The following is a 9,906-nucleotide window of genomic DNA, read 5'->3' as shown; positions in this document are numbered from 1 at the left end:
TAATAAATTTTATTTTCCAATTTTATCCTTCGATGAACAAATCTAAGTTCATTTCTTATCCATTGCTGGGGAAACCCCACGTTATGAGAAAACTCTTTGCAGACAGTGGGACAAGATTTTGAATTCCGTAAGCCAGATACAAGCTACATATCTGGTGAGACTATTTTTAGCACTGAATGGAAGTTGGTATTACATAATTGCATCATGTGCTGAGTACCATGTGATTTTTTTTTATTTTTTGCTACTTGGCATTACCCTTCAAAATGCCACCTATGAATGCAGATGAAGTGGCAAAACTTCTCATGGACACTAATAATGATGTTCATGATTATTACATCGATGTATGTTCACCAAACTGCTTGCAGATCGATTGTTTGTTGGGTTATCTGGCACGGCAGCATATTCTATTCACAATAAAACAGCGTAATCTGAGAATACCGAGTCGGGAGTCAATGTGTTAAAATATTTTATTAGAATTGAAGTGTATACTTAAACACTGCATGGGGAATCGTGTTCTTTGACTTTCTCGTGAGTTTAGATGCTTCAGCAGTCAAAGTCCTGAGGAAGCATTGGGATATTTATTCATTAGTAACAGTTTGTGATTGCCTCACTCCTCACTCCTCTCTCCCCTCCTCCCCCCTCCCCCCACCTCTTCATATTCTTACAATAAACCCTTTCTTGTTTATGAGAACTTGTGCGTGGTGATCTGGACTGGTCTTAATAGTGCATTGTAAATTGGCAAATTAACACATTAGACAGGCAGATTGGATTTGCATGAAGCACCACCATTTGCGGATAGTCAACCAGCTTGCTCGGGTATTCCTATCAGCAGATTCACTGCATTCGTGTGTACGAGTCATCAATTCACGTCCAAATAAACGCCGACTCACACCAAGCCGCGAGTCATTTGGGAAAAAGAACTCGATAACTCAAGTGATTTTGGCAGCGTTACAACATTGAGAGTTTGGTCTTTCTTCATATTGCAGACCACATGGAAGTTATTTATCAAGAATAATAGTGCAGCTCTCCTCTACATTTGTGAGTCAACATACACTACATGGCAAAAAGTATGCAGATACCCCTTCTAATTAGTGGATTCAGCTATTTCAGCCACCCCCATTGCTGACAGATGTATAAAATCAAGCACACAGCCATGCAATATCCATAGATAAACATTGGCAGTAGAATGGGCCGTACTGAAGATCTCAGTGACTTTCAACCTGACACCATCATCGGATGCCACCTTTCCAACAAGTCAGTTCATCAAATTTCTTCCCTGCGAGAGCTGCCCCGCTCAACTGCAAGTTATATTATTGTGAAGTGGAAATGTCTCAGAGCAACAACAGCTCAGCCACGAAGTGGTAAGCCACACAAGCTCACAGAACGGGAACACAGAGTGCTGAAGCGCATAGCATGGAAAAATCGTCTGTTGACTGTTGCACCACTCACGACTGAGTTCCAAACTGACTCTGGAAGCAACATCAGTACAAACACTGTTCGTCGAACGCTTCGTTAAATGGGTTTCCATGGCCGAGCAGCTGCACACAAGCCGAAGATCACCATGCGCAATGCCAAGCGTTGGCTGGAATGGTGTAAACCTCACCGCCATTGGACTCTGGAGCAGTGGAAACACGTTCTCTGGAGTGATGAATCACGCTCCATCACAGTCCGGTGGACAAATCTGAGTTTGGCAGATGCCAGGAGAACGCTACCTGCGCGAATGCAAAGTGCCAACTGCAAAGTTTGGTGGAGGAGGAATATTGGTCTGGGGCTGTTTTTCATGGTTCTGGCAAGGCTCCATAGTTCCAGTGAAGAGGAATCTTAACGCTACAGCATACAATGACATTCTAGACGATTCTGTGCTTCCAACTTTGTGGCAACAGCTTGGGGAAGACCCTTTCCTGTTTCAGCATAACAATGCCCCCAGGCACGAAGCGAGGTCCATACAGGAATGGTTTGTCGAGATCGGTATGGAAGAACTTGACTGGCCTGCACAAGCCCTGACCTCAACCCCATCGAACACCTTTGGGATTAAATGGATGCCGACTGCGAGCCAGACCTAATCACTCAACATCAGTGCCTGACCTCACTAATGCTCTTGTGGCTGAATGGAAGCAAATCCCCGCAGCAATATTCCAAAATTTAGTGGAAAGCGTTCCCAGAAGAGTGGAGGTTGTTATAGCAGCAAAGGGGGTCCAATTCCACATTAATGCCCATGATTTAGGAATGAGATGTTGGATGAGCAGGTGTCCACATACTTTTGGCCATGTAATGTATCTGGCTGTTCTCAGAGAGCCATCTCAGTAACAGCGGGTCTGGCAGATTTACAAGGATTGCAAGCAGCCATTTCTTTTTAGAACTAGTCTCTTGTATCTACTGCTTCCCTTTATGATGTCAGCCTGGGAATTCTTCCACAGAAACTTGATCTCTCTAGTGCTTGGATTCATTCCATTTAATCTTCAGATAACCTACCCTTCTTTGCACCCATGGTACACTGAATCTTGTGGTGAGGCAATTGCTCTGAACAACTTGCCTTCTCTTTGTGGAAAGCAAACCTAACCGAAGGCAATCTCAGCGGATTCCACAAAGCCCACAACTGTTCACAAATCAACATCTGTCTGTATCAACTCTCAACAGCATTGCACACACTCAGGAGAGCCGGAAATCAACATCTGTCGAACCTCAAAATTCAACTTTCAAACTCATCTCCCTCCTTTAAAACCTGGTGGCGCCTTGCTAAGTCGGTCGAATATATGCTTCCCTTCTATCCCTTCAAATGGCACCACAGCAGACTCTGCATGTGAGAAGGCCGAATGCCTCAATTCTGTGTTTGCTTCCAAATCTTGTGTTCCCAACCCCTTGCTCTCTGAAGCCAACTGCTCCTGGACTCTGTGTCTTTATATCACTACTGAAGGTGAACGGAAGTTATGTAATCACCAGTTTGTTTGTGAGCAAAAATATCTCAAAGAGCTCAGGATGGATTTGGGCAAAACTTGGTAGACAGGTTGGGTGTGTGACACTGAGAACTGATCAAGATCCAGATCCTAGACCTGTGAAGGTGGAGAAGTTTCTAGCAACTCTCGACTGATTCTGCAACTGGACTGGGCGGAATCGGCTCATGCATCCTAAAAACCCTTCTCTGCTCTCTTGCACATCCTCTCTCTAACCCTTTCAACCCTATAATTTGCCTGAAGTAATCTTCTATCTAATTAGAAATCAGCAATCACTGCATTACATCAAAGGTGCAAAGACTGATACCCCTCAAGGACAGATCTATCAGCTTCCTTCCAATCAGCAAAGTCATGGAATCCTTCCTTTTCTCAACAGCTTCACCTCAGATCACCAATTTGGATTCAGACCAGGTCACTCTACCTTGGGCATGCTGCTTCTGCTTACCCAACAATGGATGGAGGTTCCCAATGTCAGATATGAGATCAGGGCCATCTCTCAAGACATATCTTGTGCTTTTGATACAGTCTAGCCTCCAACCTTGCTCCCCAAACTAACTGCCAATGAAAACTAAGGCCAACTCCACACATGGCTTACTCACTTCCTCTACTCTCGTCGTCAACATGTGGCTCTCAATCGCCTCTCCCTGTTAAAGCTGAAATTCCCAAAGGCAGTGTTCTGGGCCCAGTCCTATTCCCGATCTTGATCAATGATCTCTCTGACTCTCTGGAAAATCCCCTTTATTTATTTGCTGATAACTCCACCCTCTGCCATGACATCGCTAATCATTCAGATAGACAGGCAGTAGCCTCTTCCCTCTGTGCGAACCTTGACAAAATAACAAGGTGGTCAAACACTTTCATTGGATGCCAGTCACCAACCAGGTGATTTGTCGTTCAATCAAAACAAATCTCACACACTCTCATTCTCTATCTCTGAAAGGATTGTATTGCAAACCCTCCAATCTACTTTCTTAACAATCCTCTTGAGGAAATTCAGTCACTCAAACTCCTAGTTCTCACCATCAGCCATGATCTTTCTTGAATGAAGCAAATTGCAAAGTTGTTCTCCAAAGCCATTTTCCAACTGGGCATCCTCCATTGCAAAAAAGTCCTTCCTTGGCACACCTGAACTCCTGTCCAACACAAGGCCTTCATCTTCAGCTTGATTGCTGCTCACCCCCTTGGGCCAGCTCTCTTCAATCACACCTTACTCAGCTTGATGCCACAGAAATGAAGGCCTTCAAGATCATTATCATTTCTCATGCTGAAGCGGAGTCCATGAGGTCACTTCCCTATAGTCGACAAGTCAGTGATCGCTCTGTCTTCTACAGTCTCCTTTCTGGTCATGCACCCTTTGCTCTTTCCTTACTTTGCACCCCCCCCCCTCCGACTACCAAGATTTTTGCACTTGGTCCCCCACCAACGTCCTTCTGATGAAACTCCCAAAATCCAGGATTACTGCTCACCTCCATTCATTTGCTCCCCTCTTTTCCCCCATCTATGGAAGCACCTTCCAAATTATCTTCAATCTTATTCTGCCCAACATGTTCACTCACTACCATACCAGAGCATCCCCAATCCAAAAGCATGATATTTTCTGCCCTTGCTAGCCTCCCCCCACCCCCCCCCCCAACCAAGCCCATCGAGCTTGTAAATTTCCTCCTCTTCCTTCCTGAGTTTCTTCTCCATCCACCGTGTCCACCGTATGCATCCTTTTCTGTCCAATATTCCTCAAATATATATAACCACACACCAAAAAAAATTGAAAATGTGGGGCAGTGGGGCAGTGGGGCAGGGGGAAACAAGCAACAGTTAAGTACAAGTCTTGGTTTCAACACATTACATTCAGTTCACCTTGGAATATCCTGATGCATCGTCAAACACTTAATTTTACACTAAATCAACACAAGAACAATCAGATGTCACACAATTTTACCTTGTGAGAAAAATCATGACCACAGCATGTTTGACAGCGACGCTCATGGAAGGGAAACCAACAATGTATTAAAGAGCATCATTTGAAAAGTATACTGAGGGTCCAAGGTATAGCATTTGTTAAGTGGCACAAATGGAAGTGGAATAAGAATCAGCTAATCTTCATTTTTATGACTAAAGTCCCTAAATTATTGCACCCAGTAACATTTTATCCTTTTACTGTAGATCTCCACATAAGCTTTGTTCTCGTTTGCCAAATATATAATGGGCAAGGAGAGGTCTGTTCACAACATGATGAGTAAAATTCTGGTGAAATAAAAAATAAAATAATTTTTTTTAAAAGAGTAAACCATTCACATTCATTTTACAATTTATTGCCTGCATTGGTTTCAGAAGAATCACTTCTCAAAATACTCTGCAGGCTTTGATGGCTGAGGCAGGTAAACACACTCTCAGGCAAAGTGTAATGCCTTGCAGTGCTTGGTGTACAACGGGTGGTGACTGAAGTCAGAGTGGTGAAACGAGTGCAACCACTAATGAGATGTCAGAATAGCAAATAAAATGCTTTGAAAATAGATGCCCATGTTACTAATTTGCAAACCGGACAAAAACAACTGTTTAAATCCTTTGCGACCTAAAAGAACCTCACAAACTATGCCTTGGAAAAGGTCAGAAAAGAAAGTCATGAATCAACTTCAGCTTTTCCGTTTGCTTGGCAGGCTGTGCTCTTTTGAAGACTGCTCCTGCAGTAGGCCTTAAAGTGTTTACTTTAACAAACACTCGAGCAGGCACAGGAGAGGAGAAAAAAAAATCTTGATGCAGCCACTTTTGGCTCTTTTTGTTTCCTAAGCCTCTGGCGTTCACATTCCAAACAGCCAGGGGATTATTTGCTGGTTTCTAAGCAAGCATTGCTAGCAATAGCAGGAGTATAGAAAAATATTATACTACATCAGTCCCATCATTGTCTATAAAAAATTATCACCATTATTCTTTAACTCTCTTCCATATGACATAATTGCAATACACTGAGGTTCAAAGTTATAAAACATTTTATAAACCCCACAAAAGATAAATATTTGAGCTGTGCATTTAACAACGCTGTTAAGGAAAACCTAAGTTCGTATAAAATCCTTTTGCAACTCAAAAGAACCTTGTATTTCCAGTCAAGGACAAGAAAAGTTTGAGGTCGTACTCAGAACTATGCAGAGCTTTGCTACGGTGAAACACCTTGTGCAGTGGAAACAAATACAAGCCTTTCCAGCATTCTTTGTGGAACTGCAATGGCCTGTCTTTACCAGATCAAATCTGACTTGCTACACAGTTACCATGTAAACTTGTAATAACCTGTTTCATGATCGGGTTGTTGGCGACTAACCGGCCTCCCCCACCAGGTTTCCTGGTGAGGAGGGTGTATGGATATGGACACCCAGCAAAATTAAAAACAAGTATAGCTACATTCAAACTACACTGCCCTCATGCCAAATAAACAAACATGTCCTCCAACACAAGATACTGCCTGCCCGCCTGCGGCGCACGGCGATGCCGTCATGTAGGACAGGGAGACAGAATTGGGAGGAAGCGTTGTACAATAATTAATTGTGCGAGTAAAATAAATAAATAATAATAATAATAATAATAATAATAAAATACATTTCTTCATCAATTGGCCAATAAAATACCAAAACCACCACCGTTTCATCTGAATCTAACATTTTGAAAATTAAGCAATTAATCGAAAAATGAACTACTTATCGATTAATTGATGAATCAATAAATCAACAAGTGAAATCCTTCAATACAGCGCGTGTGGTGAAGCAAATGAGTACACGAATGTTAAAATATGCAATTTATGCTTTTTCAGTTGAAAAACAATTAAAAAGCGTACTTAATATTTGAAATGTTAAAATCTTGTTATTATTGTGATAAGCACCTTTATATATACTTGTACGTGACCGTAAAAAAAAAAAAAAAAAATTCATAAATAAATATTCAAACCGCGAGCAAGAAACAACCACACAGGCCGTTTCTTCGCTCTCGCGTGCCCGTACGTGCGTGGCGCGGAAGTTCGCATATTATTCGCAATTTAGTTTTAATGCCCAAATATTCAATTGGCGCCAACGTATTTTGCCTTTTCGCAATGTCATCGCAAGGAAAAACAAAAAGAGAAGAGAAAAGAGAAAAAAAATACTTTCTGGTTCGGAGCACACCAGCTCGCCCTGATGTTACCGAAATTTATGCACCGTCGAATATGAAAACAATCATAACTTTGGGCATTGTGTTTATAAATGCGCATAAGAAAGCAACAAATTATTAGAATACACGAAGTCATCACTCTCCGGAAGCCCTACGTTGTAACCTGTAATGGGAAACGCGGCTGAGCTTCCCTTCCCCATCGGCCATGCAACAATGTGTCTTGTCATTGGTTTGGTAAATAAATGGCCATAACTTGGGAGGCACTTGTCCGATTAATATCAAACCTTGAAAAGGTACATCCTCAGTCCCCAACAATATACCTGGCAAGATTCAATTAGATCGGACCAGTGGTTGTCGAGAAACAGCGGTCACACACACACACACACACACACACACACACACACACACACACACACACACACACACACACACACACACACACACACACACACACACACACACACACACCTGGAATTTTCGATAGATAACAGAAGGAATGAAATCATTCGATACAGCGTGGCAGGAGGTCGCAAAAGAATGATAGCATAAGAAGAACATAGCTTTCAGCATTCGGCAATCGGCGCGAAATGCGATGGTGGGTGGAAATGACGTCTTTCGTTCATTCGTACATGAGAGGGGCGCGTTTCTTGGTTTTTTCCCGTCAAGCAATAAATTAAATGGTTTTCACATATATAACATTAGTTTCACAAATTTCCATTGAAATACTCGGGTATTTCCGTCAATTCTCGCTATTTCCGTTGAGGTTACGCACTGCATCTACCGGACGGCCTCCATTGGCTGTCTTGAGGCACGTGGGGGGGGGGGGGAACAGGGGACACCGGAGACGTGGTAGACACCGGGGACATTTCAAACTCTGTGCAATTGTATACAGTGCACGTACTGTAAAAATAAAATTTATAGGCAAATCACTTTATCACTGTCCTGTCCAAATATCAGCTTCGTAGCTGAAAAGGTGCCCGAGATACTGCCCAGATGTGAACGAAAATAAGTAATTAATAAAATCGATAATAATGAAGTAATCAATCAATTAAACAAAAAAAAATAACGTTTTTGCCAAAGCACTTGTTCATCATTGTGCCCAAATTTCAGCTTCCTGGCTCAAATAATGGCTGAGACATCGCATGGACAAACAAGAAAAAATAAAAATAAATAAAATAAACAGAGTGAAAAACAAAAATTCCTGGTGCATAAACCACACTGTTTTTAATCGGCAAAAAGGTTAAAATTGGGGGTGCGGTTAATACATGGGTACAGAAAAAAAAAGTCTTAAAAACGATCAATGCTGAATTTGAATTATATTCTGAATGAACACTTTTTTTTTCAGTTGGCACTGCTGTTAAGCTCAATTCTGCCATTTAAATCTTGAAAATTGGTTCAAGTTAAGAGTTTGTACAGTGTTTTATTAACCGTCTGCGGAAATTAAAGTCACGCTCACAAAAGTCCGGAGATGCCTGGAGTTTAGGTGTGTGGCGTATATAGAGCCTCGCGGCTCTGAAAATGCCATTAAACACAAAAGAAGAAGAACACCTGGTCTCACATCAAAAGAAGAACTATTCACAACAGCTGGAGTCTAATAACGAGCACCCACCTTAATTAAGCTGGTGCGCAAACTTAAGTAAATCCGACAACAGGCTGGGAGTGGTAACGTGACCCTGAAGAAGGGCCGCTTTGTGCTTCGGCTTACGTCACCAGATAACGTAATGTATCCATTCATCCATTTTATCTAGACGTCAAGGCGCTCATTCACCACAGCATTGACTCTCCACCTGCAGAAGATTTTGGGAACCGGGAAGCTGGGAAGCGATTCAGCATGGACGAGTCCGTCATCTGGCACTGGAGAACAAGTAAGGAAAGATAAAGATGCCAAGGAAAAAGAAGAAGCTGAGGGGAAAGTCAGCGAAGTGGCCTCAGCTCGAGGAGCATCTCGTCACTTGGGTCCGGGAAAAGAGAGCAGAGGGTTACACCAATCTCAACACTTGTTCTCAGGCTGAAGGCGAGGAGCTTAGTTCAGGAGGATGACATTGGGGACTTCACGGCTAACCTGTCGTGGGCCTACAGGCTCATGGCATGCCATCAAGTGTTGGCTTGATGCCGCACACACATCTCCTCACATCTACTCAATCATATGGCTGATAAGACGAGGTGCTTCCAGTCCTACATAATCAAGCTTCGCCAAGAGCATGAATATCCCCTCAGCAGGATTGGGAATGCTGACCAGACCCCCCCCCCCACCCCTCCCACAGTGAAGGTGGAGCGCAATGCGACAATCAACACTACTGGTCATGAGAAGGACCAATTCACCATCATGCCTCGGTTGTACTACAGACTGAGGAAAGCTTCCCCCATATGTCGTGATCAAGAGGAAGACACTGCCCAAAGACTAGTTTGCAGCTGTTTATGCATGATGCCGGTATGAATTCCTTTTCTTCCTTTTTCTAGTTTCAAAAGTATAAAAAAATCCTCTTTATAATATTTTTTAAAATAAGAAAGAAAAATAGAAACTTCTTGGTATCCTCTCCTCTCTCTTCAACTTTTTGAAAAGGAGAAGACTGTTGGAGGAAATTAAGCGGACATGGGAGTAAGCATGTTGATATCTCAGTCACCTTGTTCCGTACAAAATTAATGTACAAACATATTTAAATCTGGATCAGAAAATAAAATGATCAGTATATTAATTTTTTTTGAGGGTGGTGGTCGTATAGCAGCTTAGCTGCCGGGGTAGGGCTACTATCCCTCTTGCTGACCCTCCAATAAACTGTGAATCGCCTCCTTTTATGGAAAAACAGACTGCGGTGAACCAGTTGAA

Source organism: Eptatretus burgeri, chromosome 7 (assembly GCF_056783735.1).
Source record: "Eptatretus burgeri isolate ZD-2024b chromosome 7, Ebu_testis_v1, whole genome shotgun sequence".
Lineage (NCBI taxonomy): Eukaryota > Metazoa > Chordata > Myxini > Myxiniformes > Myxinidae > Eptatretus > Eptatretus burgeri.
The sequence above is the reverse complement of the archived record's forward strand: the minus strand, read 5'-3'. Positions refer to the sequence as shown.